General features: G+C 39.4%; 1 non-coding gene across 1 annotated transcript; it reads left to right on the top strand.

Moving 5' to 3' along the window:
• The first annotated feature begins 929 nt into the window (after positions 1-929).
• On the top strand, positions 930-1,016 carry TRNASTOP-UCA (transfer RNA opal suppressor (anticodon UCA)). Its single transcript has one exon. It is a non-coding gene; the product is annotated as a tRNA-Sec (tRNA).
• Positions 1,017-14,841: the final 13,825 nt, after the last annotated feature.

A 14,841-nucleotide genomic window follows, 5' to 3' on the forward strand; every position in this document is an offset into this window, starting at 1 on the left:
CTAAATCCATACACACATCTCACCATTGCCTTTTTAACACAGTTTTCCTGCTTTCCCTCTAGAGACCTATTTACCCTAAACTATATGAAGATTATGGGTGGAAGAAAGGATGCTACACCAAGGACTCTTGAGCACAAACCACCCCAAGGGGAGACTGAAGACTTCACAGAAATTTCTAAGACACAACTTTAATTGCACCCATTGAGAATCTCAACAACACTCTCTTCCCATTCCTTCACCTCCACCCCCTTTTTGAAATTGCCCCATGAGTTCATACCTCAGTGTTTCCATCAACTCTGCAGCAAAAATAACTAATATGTAAAAATCATCTGATGAACTTTCTCTACTGGGCCAGACAGGAGAAAGATCTGGGTGCCTGTCAAGTTTCTGGCTTTGGTAAATGCTGAATGGATTGATGAATGGAGAGAAGAATCATTCACCAAGAAGCAAATACAGAGGAGGAACACACTTAGGAAGAAAAAGATGGAATAAGGAGAAGGACTGAGCAAAATGTCCATTACAGGGTTGAAAATGTAAAACAGAGTAAATGACTGGAGAGCCTTACATTTAGAATGGACCCTAAAGGGTGAGAGAGATATGAGGCAAGATGGGATTACTGGGCCACAAGTTGGGATTAGTAGCCCTGTTGACAATTTAGTCAGAGTCACACAAGATTCTGCCCAATGATGTTCAGATTGGAAACTCAGTTATGGTGATGTTCAGAAACTCAGAACATTAAATTCATTTATCCATTTATTCATTTAATAAATGCCTACTGTACACCAGAAACTGAGTCAACTGAGAATATAAAGATGAATTTAACATCATCCGAGAATTATAGGAGCTTTCAGTCTAGAAAGAAAAACATAGACATACAATTTAGTCAATACGTCACATGCCCCAGTGGATAACATGCTAGGGAAAATACCACCCGAATGATCCTCAGTAGTCTGGGGCACAGGTTTCAAACCTGTAGATGTCTAGCAACAGAGTGGTTCAATTCCACCTTCCAGGTGCCTGGTATCCTGCTTTTTAGGAGCCTTGGTAGTGTGGTGTTTAAGAGCTCGGGTGCTAACCAAAATGTTGGCAATTCAAATCCACCAGCTGCTCCTTGGAAACTCTATGGGGCAGTTCTACTCTGTCCTATAGGGTCTCTATGAGTTGGAACCTACTAGGCAGAACCTAACAAAAACAACATGGAACTACATAGGGAATTTATCCCATATGTACCCAGACCCAGTGCCATCGAGTCGATTCCGACTCATAGCGACCCTATAGGACAGAGTAGAACTGCCCTGTAAAGTTTCCGATGAGCGCCTGGTGGATTCAAACTGCCAACCCTTTGGTTAGCAGCCGTAGCACTTAATAATTAACCACTATGCCAGTTTTTTTTTATGCCAGTATATGTAGTAGGGTTTTATCTGACTGGCTTCAGTATATGATAGGGATCAAAAGCATATCTAACATAGTCATCATCAAAAACTACAACGTGCTACACTAATTATTAAATATTCTAATAATCTTAAAATCATTTTATAGGCGAAGCATATATCTATCACTAGGGGTTGATTCAATTTATACAATAGAAGACAATGCAGTGATTGAATTAATGATGTGGGGCCATATATTTTTACATGGAAAAAAGAGGTTATAAAGCAATGTATTTTGAAAATCTCATTTTGCTTTTTTTTTTTTTTTTTTAAGAATAGAGAGGAACACAATGCTCCAAAGAGTTAAAATTGTTTTCTCTGGAAAGTGAGATGATTTCTCATTTTTCTTTGTTTCCATATTTTTTATGTTCTTAATTATTAAAAACAAGGATTCTATTTTAGAAAAGTAAATTTTTAAATACTGTGGTGTTAATAAACTAAAATCACAAGGCATAAGCACTTTAGTTTATTTGAAATTTGTCAAATAAAGTGCTCTTTTTAATGTCATAAACTTTATTCTTTAGAGCAGTTTTAGGTTGACAGAAAAATTCTGCTAAAAGTACAGAGAGTTCCCATACTTTTACCCTCCAACCATTTCCTCTATTATTAAAGTCTTTTTTTTTTTAATTTTATACCAAGTGACATTAATAAACATCCTTGCATTTGGATAAGGCTTGTTGAATATTTTTTACGTGTATGTTTTGTGTGTCACCAACCTGCAAGAAAAGAAAATATCATGTGTGCTCAGCAACAAGAAATGATCTTTAGCAACATTTAGAGATAATGTTACGTTTGCATATCCATTTGTTTGATTTTTAATAAATGACCTTTCTGAGTTTATTAAGATTCTGAAGTTCTTGCAGGTGGGATTACAGTCAGAAATGTGGAAACCTATCATGTGCAATATCTGGATAACACAACAATGATTACTTGTAAGTAGCCAAACCACGTATTTTGAAAGAAATTGTTTCAAATGACATTTATGGCAAAATTATTTAAAACACTTTATTTGTTTAGAGTAGCAGAGATTCAGTTGATAAATTGTTGTTGTTGTTAGGTGCCATCGAGTCGGTTCCTACTCACAGCGACCATGTGCACAACAGAACGAAACACTGCCCGGTCCTGCGCCACCCTTACAATTGTTGTTATGCTTGAGCTCATTGTTGCAGCCACGTTGATAAATTAGAGGGTTTAAAATAATAGTTTGAAGTAAAGCAAATACAAGGAATGTTCTGAGGTAACTATTAGCTCTCTACTCTCCAGGAAAGTGTTACCATGACCTTTCCTTTTGGCTTCTGTGTTAAGACTTATACTTCACTGATATGTTACAAGAGAAAATTATTCTGATGTGGACAACACAGAGAAACTATATAACGGACATTCACAGCTCTGTGTGATGTGAGAAGTGTGTCAACTACTTTCCATTGGGTGAGAGGTTTCAAAAAACATAGTCATTCCACTCCTAATAAAAAGTAACTTAGACTAAGAGTGAATCTATTAAAATAACTATGGGTGTGAAAAAGAAACACAAACCGATAGTCACTCTGCTGCCTTTCACAGAGGTGAGAGGGTGATGTTTCTGAGTTTTCAAAACTTCAAAGAGGAGAGGGAAGTATTTTCAAATTTAACTCATTGATAAAGAAAATCCATAAAATATAAAGCTTCTATTGCTACACACCCAATTTTATTGAAATTTAGAATCACTAGGATCATTGATTCGTGGCTTTTAAGGAAGAGTCAGAGAATGGATTATTCCAAAATAATTGCCAAATGGCCAACGTATGTGCCATACATAGGTTTCCTACAGGTTTCTCAGGAAGCAAAACAGCTTGTATAATGCTGTTCTCTGTCTTCTCTGCAGCCCTAGGATTCATGAACAATGTCTCTGGTGGCCAGGAGATGCAAATTTTCCTCTTCTCATTGTTCTTTGGGATCTGCGTATTTACCGTGATGGAAAATGGCACCATTGTCTGTGTTGTGGGATGAGACCAGCGACTCCACACCCCAATGTATATTCCCCTGGGGAACTTTGCTTTCCTTGAAATCTGGTACATTACCTCCACTGTGCCCAGTATGCTGGCCAACGTCCTCTCATAGACAAAAACCACCTCCTTTGCTGGCTGTTTCCTCCAGTTCTATTTTTTTTACCTCCCTTGGTATAACTGAAACATATCTCCTCTGTGTCATGGCATATGATCGGTACCTTGCCATCTGCCACCCATTGCACTACCCAACCATCAAGACCCTACGACTCTGCTATATCTTGATGTTTCTTTGCTGGGTGTTTAGGTTCCTTAGTTACTCAGTCTCCACAGTATAACTCTCCCAATTGTCCTTCGGTGGGCACAACATCATTGATCACTTTGTGTGTGACATGGACCACTTGATGTCTCTGTCCTGTGCTCCAGCTCTTACCACTGAGATTGTCTTCTACATCCTGAGCTCTCTCATTATGGTCCTCACGCTTATATACATCCTTGGCTCTTATACCCTTTTACTGATAGCTGTGTTAAAAGTCCCTTCGGGGGGGCGGAGCCAAGATGGCAGACTAGGCAGATGCTACCTCGGATCCCTCTTACAACAAAGACACGGAAAAACAAGTGAATCGATCACATACATAACAATCTACGAACCCTGAACAACAAACACAGATTTAGAGACGGAGAACGAACTAATACGGGGAAGCAGCGATTGTTTCCAGAGCCTGGAGCCAGCGTACCAGTCAGGTACGGCACAAGCACAGAGAGCTGCCCCACCCCCCTGAACTAACCCCAGGAGGGGGACCAGCCGGTTCCGTGGGCGGCGTGGGACGCAGCCAGTAGGAGAAGTCCCTGGGAGGCAGTGACTGGTCTTGGAGCAGAAAGAGCAGCGTCCGAGCCGGGGAACCGTCCTGCAGGGATTTGGACTGGACGCAGGTACGGCATAAACACAGACAGTTGCTCCACCCCCCTGAACTAACCCCGGGAAGGGGACCAGATGGGTCGCGCGGGAGGCGTGGGACTCAGCCGGTAGGAGAAGTCCCCAGGAGGCAGCGACTGGTATTGGAGCGGGGAGAACAGCGTCCCAGCTGGGATACTCGGTCACGGCACAAGCACGGGGAGCTGCTCCACCCATCTGAACTAACCCTGGGAGGAGGCCCAACTGGTTCTTGGAGGCGGTACGGCCACGCCGCCAGAGGGACGAGAAGTCCCCGGGAGGCAGCGACTGATTTTGGAGTCGAGAGTGCACCGTCCCAGCAGGGGAGCCTTGACGCTGGGCCTGGGGCTGGAAGCGGAGGATCTGACCGTGACTCCAGCGGGCCAGACCCCCCGGGGGCAATCTCCACACAGCCAGCACACATAGGCGACGCGCCCGTGGAAATCTCAGATATAATAGTCATTCCAAGCAAGACAAGCAACTCTGGCTATATTCTGAGGTGCTACTCTCCTATCTCTCAGTTCCCCCCCCCACACTCCCCAGGCGGCTTCATTAACATCTGAATAGCCTGAGCCAGAGGGAGAACTCTGATAGGGATCTGACTGCATTTTTTTTTTTAGCAGATTTTCTGGAAAAACTAGTTTCCCAGTGATGGCTCAGAGACAACAATCCATATCAAACCACTTAAAGAAGCAGACCATGACAGCTTCTCCAACTCCCCAAACAAAAGTATCAAAATCTTTCCCAAATGAAAATACAATCTTGGAATTATCAGATACAGAATATAAAAAACTAATTTACAGGACGCTTAATGATATCACAAATGAAATTAGGATAACTGCAGAAAAAGCCAAGGAACACACTGATAAAACTGTTGAAGAACTCAAAAAGATTATTCAAGAACATAGTGGAAAAATTAATAAGTTGCAAGAATCCATAGAGAGACAACATGTAGAAATCCAAAAGATTAACAATAAAATAACAGAATTAGACAACGCACTAGGAAGTCAGAGGAGCAGACTCGAGCAATTAGAATGTAGACTGGGACATCTGGAGGACCAGGGAATCAACACCAACATAGCTGAAAAAAAAATCAGATAAAAGAATTTAAAAAAATGAAGAAACCCTAAGAATTATGTGGGACTCTATCAAGAAGGATAACCTGCCGGTGATTGGAGTCCCAGAACAGGGAGGGGGGACAGAAAACACAGAGAAAATAGTTGAAGAACTCCTGACACAAAACTTCCCTGACATCATGAAAGACGAAAGGATATCTATCCAAGATGCTCATCGAACCCCATTTAAGATTGATCCAAAAAGAGAAACACCAAGACATATTATCATCAAACTTGCCAAAACCAAAGATAAACAGAAAATTTTAAAAGCAGCCAGGGAGAAAAGAAAGGTTTCCTTCAAGGGAGAATCAATAAGAATATGTTCAGACTACTCAGCAGAAACCATGCAGGCAAGAAGGGAATGGGACGACATATACAGAACACTGAAGGAGAAAAACTGCCAGCCAAGGATCATATATCCAGCAAAACTCTCTCTGAAATATGAAGGCGAAATTAAGATATTTACAGACAAACACAAGTTTAGAGAATTTGCAAAAACCAAACTAAAGCTACAAGAAATACTAAAGGATATTGTTTGGTCAGAGAACCAATAATATCAGATATCAGCACAACACAAGATCACAAAACAGAACATCCTGATATCAACTCAAATAGGGAAATCACAAAAACAAACAAATTAAGATTAATTTAAAAAAAATACACATAACAGGGAATCATGGAAGTCAATAGGTAAAAGATCACAATAATCAAAAAGAGGGACTAAATACAGGAGGCATTGAACTGCCATAAGGAGAGTGATACAAGGCGATATAGAACAATACAAGTTAGGTTTTTACTTAGAAAAATAGGGGTAAATAATAAGGTAACCACAAAAAGGTATAACAACTCTATAACTCAAGATAAAAACCAAGAAAAACGTAACGACTCAACTAACATAAAGTCAAGCACTATGAAAATGAGGATCTCACAATTTACTAAGAAAAACGCCTCAGCACAAAAAAGTATGTGGAAAAATGAAATTGTCAACAACACACATAAAAAGACATCAAAATGACAGCACTAAAAACTTATTTATCTATAATTACCCTGAATGTAAATGGACTAAATGCACCAATAAAGAGACAGAGAGTCACAGACTGGATAAAGAAACACGATCCATCTATATGCTGCCGACAAGAGACACACCTTAGACTTAGAGACACAAACAAACTAAAACTCAAAGGATGGAAAAAAGTATATCAAGCAAACAATAAGCAAAAAAGGAGTAGCAATATTAATTTTTGACAAAATAGACTTTAGACTTCAATCCACCACAAAGGATAAAGAAGGACACTATATAATGATAAAAGGGACAATTGATCAGGAAGACATAACCATATTAACTTTTTATGCACCCAATGACAGGGCTGCAAGATACATAAATCAAATTTTAACAGAATTGAAAAGCGAAATAGATACCTCCACAATTATAGTAGGAGACTTCAACACACCACTTTCGGAGAAGGACAGGACATCCAGTAAGAAGCTCAACAGAGACACGGAAGATCTAATTACAACGATCAACCAACTTGACCTCATTGACTTATACAGAACTCTCCACCCAACTGCTGCAAACTATACTTTTTTTTCTAGTGCACGTGGAACATTCTCTAGAATAGACCACATATTAGGTCATAAAACAAATCTTTGCAGAGTCCAAAACATCGAAATATTACAAAGCATCTTCTCAGACCACAAGGCAATAAAAGTAGAGATCAATAACAGAAAAACTAGAGAAAAGAAATCAAATACTTGGAAAATGAACAATACCCTCCTGAAAAAAAACTGGGTTATAGAAGACATCAAGGAGGGAATAAGGAAATTCATAGAAAGCAACGAGAATGAAAATACTTCCTATCAAAACCTCTGGGACACAGCAAAAGCAGTGCTCAGAGGCCAATTTATATCAATAAATGCACACATACGAAAAGAAGAAAGAGCCAAAATCAGAGAACTGTCCCTACAACTTGAACAAATAGAAAGTGAGCAACAAAAGAAACCATCAGGCACCAGAAGAAAACAAATAATAAAAATTAGAGCTGAACTAAATGAATTAGAGAGCAGAAAAACAATTGAAAGAATTAACAAAGCCAAAAGCTGGTTCTTTGAAAAAATTAACAAAATTGATAAACCATTGGCTAGACTGACTAAAGAAATACAGGAAAGGAAACAAATAACCCGAATAAGAAATGAGAAGGACCACATCACAACAGAACCAAATGAAATTAAAAGAATCATTTCAGATTATTATGAAAAATTGTACTCTAACAAATTTGAAAACCTAGAAGAAATGGATGAATTCCTGGAAAAACACTACCTATCTAAACTAACACATTCAGAAGTAGAACAACTAAATAGACCCATAACAAAAAAAGAGATTGAAACGGTAATCAAAAAACTCCCAACACAAAAAATCCCTGGCCCGGAGGGCTTCACTGCAGAGTTCTACCAAACTTTCAGAGAAGAGTTAACACCACTACTACTAAAGGTATTCCAAAGCATAGAAAATGACGGAATACTACCCAACTCATTCTATGAAGCCACCATCTCCCTGATACCAAAACCAGGTAAAGACATTACAAAAAAAGAAAATTATAGACCTATATCCCTCATGAACACAGATGCAAAAATCCTCAACAAAATTCTAGCCAATAGAATCCAACAACACATCAAAAAAATAATTCACCCTGATCAAGTGGGATTTATACCAGGTATGCAAGGCTGGTTTAATATCAGAAAAAACATTAATGTAATCCATCACATAAATAAAACAAAAGACAAAAACCACTTGATCTTATCAATTGATGCAGAAAAGGCATTTGACAAAGTCCAACACCCATTCATGATAAAAACTCTTACCAAAATAGGAATTGAAGGAAAATTCCTCAACATAATAAAGGGCATCTATGCAAAGCCAACAGCCAATGTCACTCTAAATGGAGAGAACCTGAAAGCATTTCTCTTGAGAACGGGAACCAGACAAGGATGCCCTTTATCACCGCTCTTATTCAACATCGTGTTGGAAGTCTTAGCCAGGGCAATTAGGCTAGACAAAGAAATAAAAGGTATCCGGATTGGCAAGGAAGAAGTAAAGTTATCACTATTTGCAGATGACATGATTATATACACAGAAAACCCTAAGGAATCCTCCAGAAAACTACTGAAACTAATAGAAAAGTTTGGCAGAGTCTCAGGTTATAAAATAAACATACAAAAATCACTTGGATTCCTCTACATCAACAAAAAGAACACCGAAGAGGAAAGAACCAAATCAATACCATTCACAGTAGCCCCCAAGAAGATAAGATACTTAGGAATAAATCTTACCAAGGATGTAAAAGACCTATACAAAGAAAACTACAAAGCTCTACTACAAGAAATTCAAAAGGACATGCTTAAGTGGAAAAACATACCCTGCTCATGGATAGGAAGACTTAACATAGTAAAAATGTCTATTCTACCAAAAGCCATCTATACATTTAACGCACTTCCGATCCAAATTCCAATGTCATATTTTAAGGGGATAGAGAAACAAATCACCAATTTCATATGGAAGGGAAAGAAGCCCCGGATAAGCAAAGCACTACTGAAAAAGAAGAAGAAAGTGGGAGGCCTCACCTTACCTGACTTCAGAACCTATTATACAGCCACAGTAGTCAAAACAGCCTGGTATTGGTACAACAACAGACACATAGACCAATGGAACAGAATTGAGAACCCAGACATAGATCCATCCACGTATGAGCAGCTGATATTTGACAAAGGACCAGTGTCAATTAACTGGGGAAAAGATAGCCTTTTTAACAAATGGTGCTGGCATAACTGGATATCCATTTGCAAAAAAATGAAACAGGACCCACACCTCACACCATGCACAAAAACTAACTCCAAGTGGATCAAAGACCTAAACATAAAGACTAAAACGATAAAGATCATGGAAGAAAAAATTGGGACTACCCTCGGAGCCCTAATACAAGGTATAAACAGAATACAAAACATTACCAAAAATGATGAAGAGAAACCCGATAACTGGGAGCTCCTAAAAATCAAACACCTATGCTCATCTAAAGACTTCAACAAAAGAGTAAAAAGACCACCTACAGATTGGGAAGGAATTTTCAGCTATGACATCTCCGACCAGCGCCTGATCTCTAAAATCTACATGATTCTGTCAAAACTCAACCACAAAAAGACAAACAACCCAATCAAGAAATGGGCAAAGGATATGAACACACATTTCACTAAAGAAGATATTCAGGCAGCCAACAGATACATGAGAAAATGCTCTCGATCATTAGCCATTAGAGAAATGCAAATTAAAACTACGATGAGATTCCATCTCACACCAGCAAGGCTGGCATTAATCCAAAAAACACAAAATAATAAATGTTGGAGAGGCTGCGGAGAGATTGGAACTCTCATACACTGCTGGTGGGAATGTCAAATGGTACAACCACTTTGGAAATCTATCTGGCGTTATCTTAAACAGTTAGAAATAGAACTACCATACAACCCAGAAATCCCACTCCTGGGAATATACCCTAGAGAAACAAGAGCCTTCATACAAACAGATATATGCACACCCATGTTTATTGCAGCTCTGTTTACAATAGCAAAAAGTTGGAAGCAACCAAGGTGTCCATCAACGGATGAATGGGTAAATAAATTGTGGTATATTCACACAATGGAATACTACACATAGATAAAGAACAGTGACGAATCTGTGAAACATTTCATAACATGGAGGAACCTGGAAAGCATTATGCTGAGCGAAATTAGTCAGAGGCAAAAGGACAAATATTGTATAAGACCACTATTATAAGATCTTGAGAAATAGTAAACCTGAGAAGAACACATACTTTTGTGGTTACGAGGGGGGGAGGGAGGGAGGGTGGGAGAGGATTTTTTATTGATTAATCAGTAGATAAGAACTGCTTTAGGTGAAGGGAAAGACAACACTCAATACATGGAAGGTCAGCTCAATTGGACTGGACCAAAAGCAAAGAAGTTTCCGGGATAAAATGAATGCTTCAAAGGTCAGCGGAGCAAGCGCGGGGATCTGGGGAACATGGTTTGCGGGGACTTCTAAGTCAATTGGCAAAATAATTCTATTATGAAATCATTCTGCATCCCACTTTGAAATGTGGCGTCTGGGGTCTTAAATGCTAACCAGTGGCCATCTAAGATGCAGCAATTGGTCTCAACCCACCTGGAGCAAAGGAAAATGAAGAACACCAAGGCCACACGACAACTAAGAGCCCAAGAGACAGAAAGGGCCACGTGAACCAGAGACCTACATCATCCTGAGCCCAGAAGAACTAGTTGGTGCCCGGCCACAATCGATGACTGCCCTGACAGGGAGCACAGCAGAGGACCCCTGAGGGAGCAGGAGATCAGTGGGATACAGACCCCAAATTCTCATAAAAAGACCAAACTTAATGGTCTGACTGAGACTAGAGGAATCCCGGCGGCCATGCTCCCCAGACCTTCTGTTGACACAGGACAGGAACCATCCCCGAAGACAACTCATCAGAAATGAAAGGGACTGGTCAGCGGGTGGGAGAGAGACGCTGATGAAGAGTGAGCTAATTATATCAGGTGGACACTTGAGATTGTGTTGGCAACTCTTGTCTGGAGGGGGGATGGGAGCATAGAGAGAGAGGGAAGCAGGCAAAATTGTCAAGAAAGGAGAGACTGAAAGGGCTGACTCAAGAGGGGGAGAGCAAGTGGGAGTAGGGAGTGAGATGTATGTAAACTTATATGTGAGAGACTGATTGGATTTGTAAACGTTCACCTGAAGCTTAATAAAAGTTATTAAAAAAAAAGAGTCCCTTTAGCAGCTGGCCAACGGAAGCCCTTTTCTACCTGTGGATTGCATCTAACCATGGTGTGTTTATTCTTTGGGGCCCTCTTGGCAATGTATGTGAGCCCCACATCTGAAAATCCAGCTGAACTTCAGAAGATTATTACTTTGTTCTATTCTGTGGTCACTCCCTTCTTAAATCCTCTGATTTACAGCTTATGTAACAAGGATATGAAGGGTGTATTGAAGAAAGTCTTGAGGCTAGAATAAGCATAAAATAATCTATGTGAGACAAAGCAGACCACTGTCCACACATAAAGGATCACTTAAGAAAGACATGATTTCAGCGGCCAATGCACACTTTAAAGAAGACATTTTCTCAGTGGCACACTTCATTGATTTATTCTTCAGCTAACCAGGAAGAGCTGTATTATAATTCACGTAATTGTAACAACTGTATTTTCAACATGGGCAATCCTGGTAGACGGAAGGCCATTACATCTGTGGTATTTCTCTCAATTTTTTAGGTTTGATTCCTGGAGGGATTGGGTGTAGAAGGTCGGAGCGCTGTTATCCCAGGTGGATATTCATTGCCGTATTCCAGGCATTTCTTAACACAGTCTAATTTTTTTAAAAGTGAATACAGAACAAATTTTAATGCCTAATGACTACTGAACCAAAGGATTTAGTAACAGAACCACTTTCTAATTTCCTTGGTTCTTGATGGTTGAGAGTCTTCCAGACTAGGGACAAACTGAAAGTTTCATGCTTACATAAGTAGTAAATGTTGTGACATTAGATAAAGTAGTAGTCATTCTTTCATTGGGCAACAAATACTCTTGGGCAACTACTATGTTCCAGGCACTCTTCTAAGCACTAGAGAGACACTATAACCAAAATGGTCAAAAACTACTACCCACGTGGAGTTTACATTCCAGTTGCGGAAAGAAAAACAGTAAAGAAGTAAAATATAAAGCATGTCAGAGAGAGGTAAGTGCTATGGAGAAAGGGGAAAGAGGTTAGCAAGTGTAGGAGAGAAGGCTGAACTTTTAAATAGGGTGATCAGGGAAGGCCACCCTGAGAAGTCAAGATTTAAGCAAAAACTTGAAGGAGGTGAGGGAGTGAGACATGTAGACAGCTGAGGGAAGAGTATTTCATGCAGAAGCAAGTTCTCTACAAAATTCTGAGGCAGCAGTGTGTTCAAGCAATACCAAGGAGGTTGGCTTGGCAGTAGAGAGAATAAGGGAAAGACTAATGGAGATAAAGTCAGAGAGTGACCAGGGAGGCAAATTGTTCAGAACCTTACAAGTCATTTTAAGAACTTTTATTTCTGCATGAGATGAGAAGCCTTTCAAAAGTTTTGAACAAGTGAGTAATATAATTATATTTACATTACAAATGTTCAACTCCTTGGATGTTTTGTTGATGGTAGACTGCAGGTTGGAGGTTATGTGAGACTGAATCTGTGATGAAGCCCACATAGGATCTTAACGGCCTCATTTTACTATTATTTCTACTGCACAAATGACTAAGGCCTAATGTCCTGCTAGCAAGATTAGATAAAATAGCAACTTTCATTGACAATGAACATAATGGAATAATTTTACAATTTGAATCATTCTAGTTTGGGTCAACTAAAACTGCCCCATGAAATGGTGTTATTATGAAGGACTACAAAAGGAAAATTGGTATGAACAAAGCTTTCATGTATATATGACTCACATTCTACTCCTTAATACCTAAGCAATACATTTGATTAAAGATCCTCTCCTTCATGATTTTTATCTTTTTTTTTATATATTATGCGATCCACATACATAGAGGTTTCTGATTATGATGAATTGTACTGTTGAAACATCCTGGATAACCCTAACCTGGAACTTTTTGCTGTTGAGTTAATCCAATCCATGGCGACTCCATGCATTACACAGTAGAAATGCTCCATAGGGTTTCCTTAGCTGTAATCTATAGGTAAGCAGGTCATCAGACCTTTCCTCCATGGTTCTGGTAGTGGCTGTGAACCACCAAACTTTAGGTTAGTATAAAAAACAAAAACAAAAGCCAAAACCCATTGCTGTCGAGTTGATTCCAACTCATAGCCTGAGTAGAACTGTCCTATAGGGTTTTCAAGGAGCAGCTGATGGATTGCAACTGCTAACCTTTTGGTTAGCAGCTGAGCTCTTAACCACTGCTCCAGAGTAGCCAATCACAAACTGCTTGCACCACCCAGGGATCCAGGACTCTCACCTAGAAGTTGAGTAATTTTTCCTAAACACTATGCTTGCTGTTCAAGAAACTGTCATCTAATGGTGAGTGATGCCACGCAGAGTAGCTTAGGCTAAACCATTACCTTAAATGTAAAAGTGAGATATAAATTTAATATACAGTTGATTTTGCTTTTTTTCCAAAAAAAACTCTCTTGTAGAACAGTAGTTTGAATAGCATTTAAACAGCAATGCATTATGAGAAGTTCTACCCTGTGATTCTACACATCCTGCACAGATAATGACAAAAGAGGGGGAGAGGGCACACTCAGCAAAATTGTGATGCTTTGGAAGTTTCCTTTAGTATATCCAGCATCTCTACTTCATTCTGTTATTTTTTTTATATATTTGTACGTTATAATAGTCGATAAGTAGAAAATACAGATTATTTTACTTTGAATTGCATTTATCCCTTCCTCCTTACCCCCACGCATTGTACCATGCACAGAGTCCCTTCGTTGTGCAAATTGTTAACACACTTGTTTGGAGGTCAACTACTATGGAAAATGATATGGTGCTTCCTTAAAAGACTAGACATAGAAATAGAAATATAAAATCCAGCAATCCCGTTCCTAGGAATATATCCTGGAGAAAATCAGAGCTGTCACTCAAATAGACATACACACGCTCATGTTCATTGCATCATGATTCACAATAGCAAAATGATGGCAACAACTGAACACCCATCAACAGATGAATGGATAAACAAATTATAGTACATACACACAACAGAACACTATACAACGACAAACAATAATGAATCCATAAAATATCTCACAACATGGATGAATCTGGAGAACACTATGCTCAGTGAAATAAGACAACCACAAAAGGACATATACTGTCTGAGATCACTATTTAAAAAACTCAGGAAAGGTTTATACACAGAAAAAAACAATCTTTGATAGTTAAGAGGGAGGGAAGGGCTGGGAAGGGAAAATAACTAACTAGATAATTGTTGTTAGGTGTCTTCGAGTAAGTTCCAACTCAAAGCTACCCTATGTACCACAGGACGAAATGTTGCCCAGCCCTGCACCATGCTCACAATCCTTGTTATGCTTGAGTCCATTTTTGCAGCCACTGTGTCAATCCATCTTGCTGGGCATATTCCTCTTTTCCACTGACCCTCTACCAAACATGATGGCCTTCTCCAGGGACTGACCCCTCCTGACAACATGTCCAAAGTATATAAGACACTGTCTCGCCATCCTTGCTTCCAAGGAGCATTCTGGTTGTACTTCTTCCATGATAGATTTGTTTGTTCTTCTGGCAGTCCATGGTATAATCAATGTTCTTCACCAACACCACAACTT

Source organism: Elephas maximus, chromosome 10 (assembly GCF_024166365.1).
Source record: "Elephas maximus indicus isolate mEleMax1 chromosome 10, mEleMax1 primary haplotype, whole genome shotgun sequence".
NCBI lineage: Eukaryota > Metazoa > Chordata > Mammalia > Proboscidea > Elephantidae > Elephas > Elephas maximus.